This window comes from Watersipora subatra, chromosome 11 (genome assembly GCF_963576615.1).
Source record: "Watersipora subatra chromosome 11, tzWatSuba1.1, whole genome shotgun sequence".
Taxonomy (NCBI): Eukaryota; Metazoa; Bryozoa; class Gymnolaemata; order Cheilostomatida; family Watersiporidae; genus Watersipora; species Watersipora subatra.
Genome location: NC_088718.1, coordinates 24,214,450 through 24,225,689, shown reverse-complemented (window position 1 = coordinate 24,225,689; position 11,240 = coordinate 24,214,450). Strand labels below are relative to the sequence as shown.

At 34.8% G+C, this 11,240-nt stretch overlaps 1 protein-coding gene across 4 annotated transcripts in view; it reads right to left on the bottom strand.

Annotated features, from left to right (window-relative positions):
* LOC137408262 (uncharacterized) overlaps positions 1-11,240 on the bottom strand; it is a 58,212-nt gene that overhangs the window by 22,606 nt on the left and 24,366 nt on the right. The window lies entirely within an intron of this gene.

Genomic DNA, 11,240 nt, shown 5'->3' with positions numbered 1-11,240 from the left:
GAGACACGAGACAGTAAAATAATGAGCATTTGGTGATGATTTCACTACACAACTACTAGCTACTCGGTATATATAAATTAATAAATATATTTTTAAATTGAACTTTCACCTGGTGTAAACGATTTAAATACAACATTTTAATAGTGATATGCATGTAGTTTTTGTAAACAAAAGTGACACAAACAGCTCTAAAATACCGAAGTTATATATTCTAAGAATTTTGAGCTTGATTGATCATAATTATTATAAACATATTGCTTTGTACATGTATATTTTTACCATCTATTGAATAGTTCTTACTTTTTAATGTAATGAAACCGATAGCCGTCGCTCTACAAAAAAATACCGCAACTAAAAGAACACACGATAACACTTTCATTCTTATCGTTTCATTAATGTTAAGTTTTGTTTATGTATTAACTGTAGTATGTGAATTATATTTAAATTGTACTCATGAAATTACATTAATTACTGTATACATGAACATGTATATTCTTGTATTGAGTTAACAAAACGTCATTGTTAACCGAACACGAACTATGGTCGACACGGCCTTTCGTTCGTTTCTCCGTGTCCGGGCAAGTTTTACCCGCGATTGGTAGTATATACGTAAAAGAGGCCCGAATTTTATGAAGGTCAGTTAGTGTTTTGACACGATACCCGCAAAAGTTATCAAATTTATTAAATTGGATTATCCGAAGAGTAATTAGATACGACCCAGTATCTGTTTTAAGAACACAGAACCGAACTAAAATATAACAGGGTCGTTGTCCGGACTACATGATTAGATTCAGTGGCCAACATAATCAATAGCAACAGGTAGTAACGGGCCGGGTATAACTTTAAAGGCAGCTGCCCGCAATCCGTTACAATATATGGAGTTGTTGCTACCGCAAGAAGCCATGTTTTAACGACCGTGCGCAGGCGCTTTAGTTCTATTTCCTGTCTCGAGTTTGGCAATAGTTAACTCGCGACGAGACAGGTCGATACTCGAGACGTCTCGTTCCACCTCTAGTCTTCAGCCATTTTACAGCTGTTTAACTACGTGAATACAATTGCGAGAACTTTGCAAATGTAATTTAAATTAGTTTATTTTTTATCCTGCAAAGTTCTGATCAGACAGCCATAATCAGCAATTTGTATTTAAATGGTTTCTGTTGTGTCCTTATGAGGCTAACAGGGTACCCGGGGTTTTATAGGACTATATTGACTATTAAGACTAAAAATGGCTTGAGACAGCTGGAACAAACATTTACTGAACCAAAATGAATCGAACAATATTTGAGCATGAGCGTTAAATTAATCTAGCGAAAGGACTACCCCAATATTGCAGCATTAATATTAAGTGTTCAAAATTAGCCAATTCAACCTTTTTAGGAGGGTTTTTGACATACACTATGTTTCCATGTTGTGCTTCGGAGTTGCGCCCACTACGAATCATTGAAACGGCGTCTTCGCACTGAAATCACTGCGCACTGATCAGTGCGAAGCCTGTGCAAATTCACAGCAAGGAAACAGTGGCTGCGCATAGCTCTCATGCCGTGAAAACGGATTCTTCAAGGACCATGAAATAGTACAAATGCTGTCCCGCTAATCTTGTTTTTTTTTAAATCTTCTGATCTTCTTTCACCTAAATTTAATTATGGTCTGCATTCACGAGGATGATGAGGTGATTAATTTCCTAGACTTTGTCATCGATGCCAACACTTTTCGAAAAACAGTGGGCACATCCTAAATAACGTTTAAATAATATATTACTTAAAAATACTTATTAAAAATATATTATTTGTAAAAATTGTGTTAAGGTTTGTAAAACATTGTGAATGTGTATTGTAAATAAAGGTGTAATGATGACAGAAGCATGAAAAGACCGTTTCTGACATTCGGTATCCATGATCGATTCAATTTCTCCATCAGGCGATTCGATCTATACAATGTCTCTTCTCTGGCTAATTTGCTGAAAACCACTGCGCAGCATGGAAACACACAATCCCCTCAACTTTGGAGGGGGCTGCATCGCAGTACTGGGCACCATGGAAACATAGTTATAGTCCTTTTAACATTGCCCTAACAATAGACCGATCTTTAAACAGAGCAGCTCGTTTATTGTGAACAATATTTGCAATAAGGTTTGCTTTTGTACATTTGGAAAATTTGCAGGTATTTTATAACCATAAAACAGCTAAAGATTTTTGCTTAGATTTTAAAATAACCTATCTAAAGTTTTTAAAAAATTCTGCAACTGAATAAAGCATTGTTGCAGAAAAACAGTGATATCTAACAGAGAAGTTGTTTTCATTGCATGAAGCAAAACTAAAGTTGAATAGGGATACTTCATCAATAATAATTTTGTTTGTGTTTTAAAGAGCCTTGTTAAATATTAAATTGGTTTTCTATTCTGCGCTAAAGTTTTGCATGCAAACAATAAAATAGATGGAACTTAAATGACAACATAGGTGAAACAAATGCAGGCCTCTATTGAGTAAAATGTTGGTGTATTGTACCTAAGTTCACTTGAAATGCAGAAAAGAGTAACTTGAATGTAATAAATTCCTGCAGAATCGCTCTCAACTTCAATAGGGAATTAGTACGAGTGACTGCGGGTTACAATCAGAGAATATGAATAATTAAGCGTTTTGCTATGTACACACTGTACTCTGCAATCGAGCGTTTCAATAAACACTTGCTGATGTGGATTTAACACCAGGCTTGACCTCATAGGTCAAGTACTAGCCTAAATTACCGTAATTACTCAATAAATAGCTATGCAGTCTTGTTGCCGCTAAGCTTAGCAGCAATGATTCAGAAGGTTGGCGCATTGAGACTGCTGAAATGGAAATAAAAACGACTGAATCGTGAAAATGTTTTTAATGTAATAGTCATCGATATTCTAATGCACATTAATAACATTAGTGCCGTTTCCATAATTCGCAAGCACAATGGGTTCGATAAAGTTTGGTAGATTGCAAAACTCGCTTAGCTTGCGGATTTATGCCGTTTCCATGACACAGATAACTTGTGGATTGGCTCAGTTTGCAAATTATGAGCGTCATGGAAACACAGCTATTGTCTGTTAATTCTCTGGCATGTTGAACTCGTCTCTAGTTGAGCTCTAAGAGATGAGCGAATTAATCACATCCTTCAAATAGCACTATACAGTAGACGGTCTCACTGTCAAGGACTGTTACACAGGCTGAGGATGTCTGACTGCTAACACGAGCTCAGTCCGTTGATTATCTGTGCGTTGACTATCTATGCCATCTAACCGTGCGCGCGCATGGTCCATCATCTTCACCTTTTGGAATGTAGCATATATATTACAGCTATTCTGAAAATAGAAATACACACAAATTTTTATTAATTATTTTGATACTGATGTGGCTACAATATACATGTATAATGGCACTGTTTTGAAGCTCTCTTCCATTATAGTTGCAGCTGTGTTAAAGGTTGACTTGCAATAAAATTCACATTACAGTTATTTGGTATCAAAAGATTCACCATGTCTTACTCTGTTATGTTGTAGGTGCCAAATATGTGGAAATGTGATTACAAGCTCCTAAAAGCTCAAAAACGAAAAGCCGCCATAGCTTAGAATCTCTTTATTTCGATGAAGTAACGACGAAATTTTGTTAGCGTCTTGTCATGTATGTTCTCACGTGAATTGAAAGGCCAATACAAAGCTCAATATAAAACTTACCGTAATATTAGTTTATGACAAACACTTCAGGTTTTACCGAAGACCGCTATCAAATATAGATGCTTGCTACTTTACAGTTTTGTTTCGGCCTGGTCTAATTGGCAAGTCATAATCTGATCATATGACCCAACACTTCGCAAATAAGTTTTGCAGCACTTTTTGATCATCATCGTCATGGTTATCAGACAATGACATGTACTCCTTTGGGGTAAGGTTAAAATGTTTAATGAACTTTTGCGGTAAGTTATAAGATATAACTGTTATAAGTGACAGCATTACAATGACGATAAAACTGACGCGTAAGAACAATAGACATAGTTTGATTGAATGCGTGAAGTATATTTGCGAAAATATTTTGATGAATAAGATTGCATGAAAGGGTAAACAGAGTCTATCTCTCACAACTACATCACATTTGAGCCGTTTTGGAAAGGGAATCCAAACTACGGCGGTCTCGTGGGGCTGCGATTTTATGTTCGTTTTTGAGCTCTCAAGAGTTTGTCAAAAGTCAACTTTTAACAACTAAACACCTGGCCGGACATTTAGTTGTGCTGCCAAAATATATGACTATGGTATATTTAAACCCACAAGTCTCATGTGCATCACATCGCCATCATTCACCATATTATTCATGGAGTAAGCTCTATGACTGCATGAACAGTAATCAATCAGAAGTTTACTATTTTAGTCATGTTTACCAGTTTGCCTCTTCGCTATGACATCACTCAGGCTTACAGTGGAAATGTCTTACGGTGTGTTTACACTGCAGCAACTGCTAACTATCAATTTTAGTTGCACATGAAATTGGCTGCAATCACATAGCTGCAACTTCCTACAACTCCACCGATGATTGCACAGTAAAGTTTTAGATTTACCAGACTTTTTTGTTTTTTTGAAACATGTAAACAGTTAGAATTTATATTTTCAAAGCTTGATGCAGTTGCACGAGTGCATTGGGCGGAGTCAATGACTATCTTTGACTTCAAACATCTTTGTAAGCCTTTGCCTTTACAGATATTGTTATCCACAGCTAAAACTTGGAACATCAGCAGAATTTATAACAGAATCTTTTTGATTGCTCTTGTCATTTTATGGAGAATTTTGTGTACCCAACCTCAGACAAACTGACTATTTTACTTGTTTTGCTTATTGTTTGCTGTTTGAATTTTTCACCTTTATTGCTCTTCTATATGAATAAACATGTTTCACAAAGCATTGCAAATGCTAGTTGACTTTGATCATGTCTCATCGCTTTTCTTTTCACAGTGTATGACTTAGTATGAGGCTTCCTAGTTCATCTACTAGCAAAGTTATGGTAGGGATATTTCACAATCACTTTCAATACGTCTACTCCATTTAAAAGCTAGAGAGTGACAAATCTAAACATCTGAGGTATGCATGAGTTGACATTAACTTTCTTACCCTTAATTCGATTATGGAGCAAACTTTGAAGGCATGGTATCAGATGAAACCATTTACATGTATCTCTAAAAGGTGTTATGAGGTCACTTAAGTTAAAGTTAAACGAAGCCAAAATAAATTTGGGCCAACCAAAACAACACTTGAGCTAAGGTTAAAATAGTCTGCTGCTTCTGTAAAAAGATTCACAAAATTCGCCGTTATTCTTCTTTGAGGTAGGTTTTCAGATAATATGTCACATATTTCAAACATTCATCTCGTTCATTGCTAATAAGACTAATATGCTTATTGCTAATATGATTAATTTATCTCTGCAAAACATTCTAGTTCATTAGAACATTGTCAGGACATGCGCAACGCTTCATTTATTACTAGGTGAATGCCCTGCGTTGCAAGGGTCATAGAACTGCTTATAAACATTACATTACCTGCTACATTACAATTACAATACATTATCTGCAACTGTTTATAAGTTGTTTTATTACCCCTGCAATCCCGGGCATTCACCTAGTGAGGCTATGAGCCCTGAAGCTAGATGGTAATTATTAGCATTGCTATAACAGGACATACACTTAGACACAGATTAATATATATATATATATATATATATATATATTGTAAAGGATCTGACCCCGGGAGCTGAGTCAGCTTTACTTCCTAACAAGGGAGACGCAACCTGAGCTACTGGCCTGCCTTTTTTGAGGCCTGATTGACCTGCCTAGAGCGGTCAAGTCAGTCCAAGACAAGAACCTGGTAGTCAGGCTTGCTCCAAAACCAAAATCCGGCCTGCCCTCTGGATCTTTATCTCAGGCTAGTCTGGATCCACTAGCGGCTTGCCTTAGGACTTGATTTCTTATGCCATGGCACACCCGATCAAGTCTAGACAAAGCTGTGGATCGATCCCTAGCCTTCTAGAGCAACCCTGGCAGTTCCGTCTGATGGTTACAATGAGCCTGCTTGCGTAATCGGTGAGCCAACCAGGCAGGCAGGCGTCAATATAATCAGTTTTTGTGAGTATGTAATAGTTTTATTAATGATAGCTTTAACAACATGCGTTCACAAGTTCGAGTGATATCAAGCACGACTTGTCTACTCACTGCGCTGGCTTATGTAGCGGTCTAGCTCTGCCCACCAGTCTATTTATAACACAAAGGACGCACAGGATATAATAGGATTTGCACACAGGATAAGCATACGGTTATATAATAGAAAGGCAGTTCAGGAATACGATTATATAATGGATAGGAAATTCAAGAAATTCAGGCAAGTGCTAGTAAGGATATAATGTATATATGTGGGTAATAATTGGTATATGTCCCAGTCCTCCACAATATATATATATATATATATATATATATATACACTAATATATCTAGTGGAAATCTTCTGACTAAAAAGTGCTCAATGCCATAAAGGCAGTGCATATAGAATAATTTAAAATAATTTAAAAGAAGATAAAAATTTTGACTATTATATTTACACTACTAATAGTTTCGTGTTAAAAACACTCATCAGGTGACATTCATTTATGCGCAGAAGCTTATATATACGTAGGAACATACAAGCTAGTCAGTGATCTTATAATGAGGCATGCAAGCACTGTAAATTCCCAAATTGATGGCAGTAGTAAAAGTGCAAAGGCTAAGCAATAAAATTGTAAACAATAAATGGGATGAAAAAAGCTAATCTATTAACTGTTTATTAGCAAAAATTTTCTTGAGTGTCTACACCCAGATACCATTTCAGATTTCTTATTCAGTGTCGCCATATGTGGCTTGTACATAATGTAGAATTTTTCCCACAGACATAGTTTTTCCCACTATGTCTGTGGGAAAAATTCTACATTATGTACAAGCCACATATGGCGACACTGAATAAGAAATCTGAAATGGTATCTGGGTGTAGACACTCAAGTAAATTTTTGCTAATAAACAGTTAATAGATTAGCTTTTTTCATCCCATTTATTGTTTACAATTTTATTGCTTAGCCTTTGCACTTTTACTACTGCCATCAATTTGGGAATTTACAGTGCTTGCATGCCTCATTATAAGATCACTGCCTAGCTTGTATGTTCCTACGTATATATAAGCTTCTGCGCATAAATGAATGTCACCTGATGAGTGTTTTTAACACGAAACTATTAGTAGTGTAAATATAATAGTCAAAATTTTTATCTTCTTTTAAATTATTTTAAATTATTCTATATGCACTGCCTTTATGGCATTGAGCACTTTTTAGTCAGAAGATTTCCACTAGATATATTAGTATATATATATGTATATATATATATATATTGTGGAGGACTGGGACATATACCAATTATTACCCACATATATACATTATATCCTTACTAGCACTTGCCTGAATTTCTTGAACTTCCTATCCATTATATAATCGTATTCCTGAACTGCCTTTCTATTATATAACCGTATGCTTATCCTGTGTGCAAATCCTATTATATCCTGTGCATCCTTTGTGTTATAAATAGACTGGTGGGCAGAGCTAGACCGCTACATAAGCCAGCGCAGTGAGTAGACAAGTCGTGCTTGATATCACTCGAACTTGTGAACGCATGTTGTTAAAGCTATCATTAATAAAACTATTACATACTCACAAAAACTGATTATATTGACGCCTGCCTGCCTGGTTGGCTCACCGATTACGCAAGCAGGCTCATTGTAACCATCAGACGGAACTGCCAGGGTTGCTCTAGAAGGCTAGGGATCGATCCACAGCTTTGTCTAGACTTGATCGGGTGTGCCATGGCATAAGAAATCAAGTCCTAAGGCAAGCCGCTAGTGAATCCAGACTAGCCTGAGATAGAGATCCAGAGGGCAGGCCGGAGTTTGGTTTTGGAGCAAGCCTGACTACCAGGTTCTTGTCTTGGACTGACTTGACCGCTCTAGGCAGGTCAATCAGGCCTCGGAAAAGGCAGGCCAGTAGCTCAGGTTGCTTCTCCCTTGTTAGGAAGTAAAGCTGACTCAGCTCCCGGGGTCAGATCCTTTACAATATATATATATATATATATATATATATAAACTATAAATTCCTAAGAATTATGGTCTAGTATTACTAAAATTAGAGTGCTCAACAAATATATTGGAGCAGCTATATACTAATAAATTATTTAAAAGCAATACTTATCTTTTTTTTCCAGCTACTGTCAGTTTCATGATATTTTTCCCTCCCTTTTGTTCTTATTCTAAGAACAAAAGGGAGGGAAAAATTAGCCAAGAAGAGATTAGTCACCATCTTGTTTATTCCAACACAGCCTGACGAATGAGAATATCATGAAACTGACAGTAGCTGGAAAAAAAAGATAAGTATTGCTTTTAAATAATTTATTAGTATATAGATATATATATATATATATATATATATATATATATATATATATATATATATATATATAGACTAGACTAGACTGTTGTTTATTCATTAGGCTCAGCTTACTTTTTTGGTCTATCAAGAATCTCATGTAAGCCCCTGTCTATTATTTTAGAGACATCTGTGATTGACTAGTTTAGAACATCAATTAGCCAGAAATGCAAAAAAAAAGAAAATAAACGCTCCATTTGCAGATTATGGTTATGTACATAGTGTTAACACAAAATTTTGCATAAAAACTCTTCAAATAAAATCACATGGAAAGTGATAGCCAGTACGCAAGCAAAAACCAAATGTGTCGACAAGCCTGAACAATGATGTTGGGTCTTCTAATATACAACCCTGTTTCCTAAAGCTAAGAGCTGTCTGATGTGGACTACTGAGCCGTAGCGATACTAACTGCTAGTCTAAACATTTTAATTGAACATTATCTTTATGGTAAATGGATTATGATATACCTTAAATGCACAAACCCTATTACCCAAACAGACAATAGAAAAACCATTTGTGGTTGCATTGTACTATAGCCATTTTGCTTAGTATCAACTCTATATATGATGTATTTTAACAATTCTAAAGCCTAAGTAATCTAGCATATACTTCAGGGTCCTATTGGGATCTGAACTGCAACATGATAAAAATGAATTTTTTAAACTAATTTAATGTGAACTTGTTAAAGATTTTCATAAACATTTCTTGACTTGACTTGGAGCTCTCTACATGCACATGTATTTTTCTATGTAATGCAAAAACACTGATTCAGTTCAAGCATGTACTCAGCTGCAATCTACTTCAATAGTTTGCTGCAAAAACTTACGCTTGACTCTAACAGATTACCCAGTTTTTTCCAGTTAGAGTTTTCCTTCCTTGGAAAGTTGCATCTATGAGGTGTTAAACTTGCCTCATAGCATTTCTCTAGAAATACTAGCAATTATCTGATACAACCTACAGTAATTTCTTTTACTGCATCCTAAAACTTATGCTTAGTACCATGCGATGCTGCAAAAGAATTGAAACCTGACAACAACAGAAGCTACGAAACCTCCTGATAAAACACACCACAGTATAACAACTCCTTTCCAGGTCTTTAGTATAACTAATAAATTGATGAAAACTGCCATATTTGGTAAAATCATCATTTATTATTATTTTAACATTATGACAGAACTAAATTATTTAGCTGAATGAAAGGTATATACTTTCGGTACTATGTTATGCAAATAAAATGTATGAATAAATCGAGTATTGAATAGTAACTTGAAAGTATTCAAACAATGTTGTTTTTGTATAATAAATCAAAACTCAAACCAAAAATGTTTAAAAATATTGCACAGGCTCACAACAACAGGCTCAAGTCTTTTGAAATAGTTTCAACAAAATACATTTTTAGTTAGTTGGTTGAAAACATTTAACTTACGAAACAAATTGTAAACATGAAAAATTTGTTTAAAATATACTAATACACATATTAAACTTACTTGTATTTCGTCTATATAATTTGTAAAAGTGTTTAATGTTAAAAAACAAATATCTGGCAAGCCAATTGAATTATCATTTTTGGAATTTCAGTACTTAATGCTACAATTTTTAAAACCTTGCCGTAGTATTATTAATTTCCCTAAAACATATCAGTTGATGTTACACACATAGAATCAGAGTACTTGTTAATAAAATGTTGTTTGTCAGTTTATATAAAGACTGTTTTTTGCATCATCATTACTTCTAAGAACTACAATTGTAGCTGAATGCTTTAAGCCTATTTACCAAATGTAAATGTAGAACAGTCTAAACAGATGCAACTACTGTGAACTAGTAAGTGCTGCAGCTTTATAACCTCATTAAATTTATATTACCGCTACACTTTCCTCTTTAGAAACTCTTTGTTTGCATTCAAACTTCTTTGTGTTGGCCTGTTATCAAATTAACCGATGTTTCACTTTTTCAGCACTCTCTCAAGTTAGTACCAGTTGGTATTATTGTTGAAATTTGCTTCTTTCAACTACTTTTGCATTTTTCTCAAATTTTTAACAGGAACTATTACTAATGAGTTTATGGTCAAAACGCATACAGCGATAGTCTGTCATTTTTGCTATAAACTTTGTAGTATTATTTTACATACCTAGTATTTAGGATCTTCAGTTAAGAGCATCTATAAACTGTATGCAAAGTGAATACAGTGTCTTTCTTTTCGTAAATTTTAGCAAGTCAATATTCTTACTTTCCATTTTTTGACTACTGCAGTTTAACTATGTTAGTTTCAGGAAACTGCAAGCATCAATTATTATAGCAATTTAATAAAAACGAGTTAATGTGAAACTAAAAAATGTTCTTCTGTTAAAGCGTAGTGGTACAACTCCCAAATTCTTAAAACATCAATTGAAGTTAATGTATCTTGCTGCAAAATGAGAAGGTAACTTCTATGTAATTTTGTATGCAAAATATAAATATTGTGTGGCGTGCTCCAAGCAAATATGTCAACAGCGTTGTTGCTTTTAGATGCAAGTTCATAATTTGTTTAAATATGTTTCTTTCTAAATATTATTGCATATCTCCCAGCTGAAAATTTGTGATCTAGAAGTGATCACTAGCGGTGGAAACCGTAAGGGTCAGGATATACTTGCCTGACCTTAATGTTCCTGATTTCAACTCATAATTTAATCACACTTGGCTAATGTCTAAAACTCTCTGTACCATTGTGCTCGATTTCTCAAAATAATGAATATCCATAAAGCT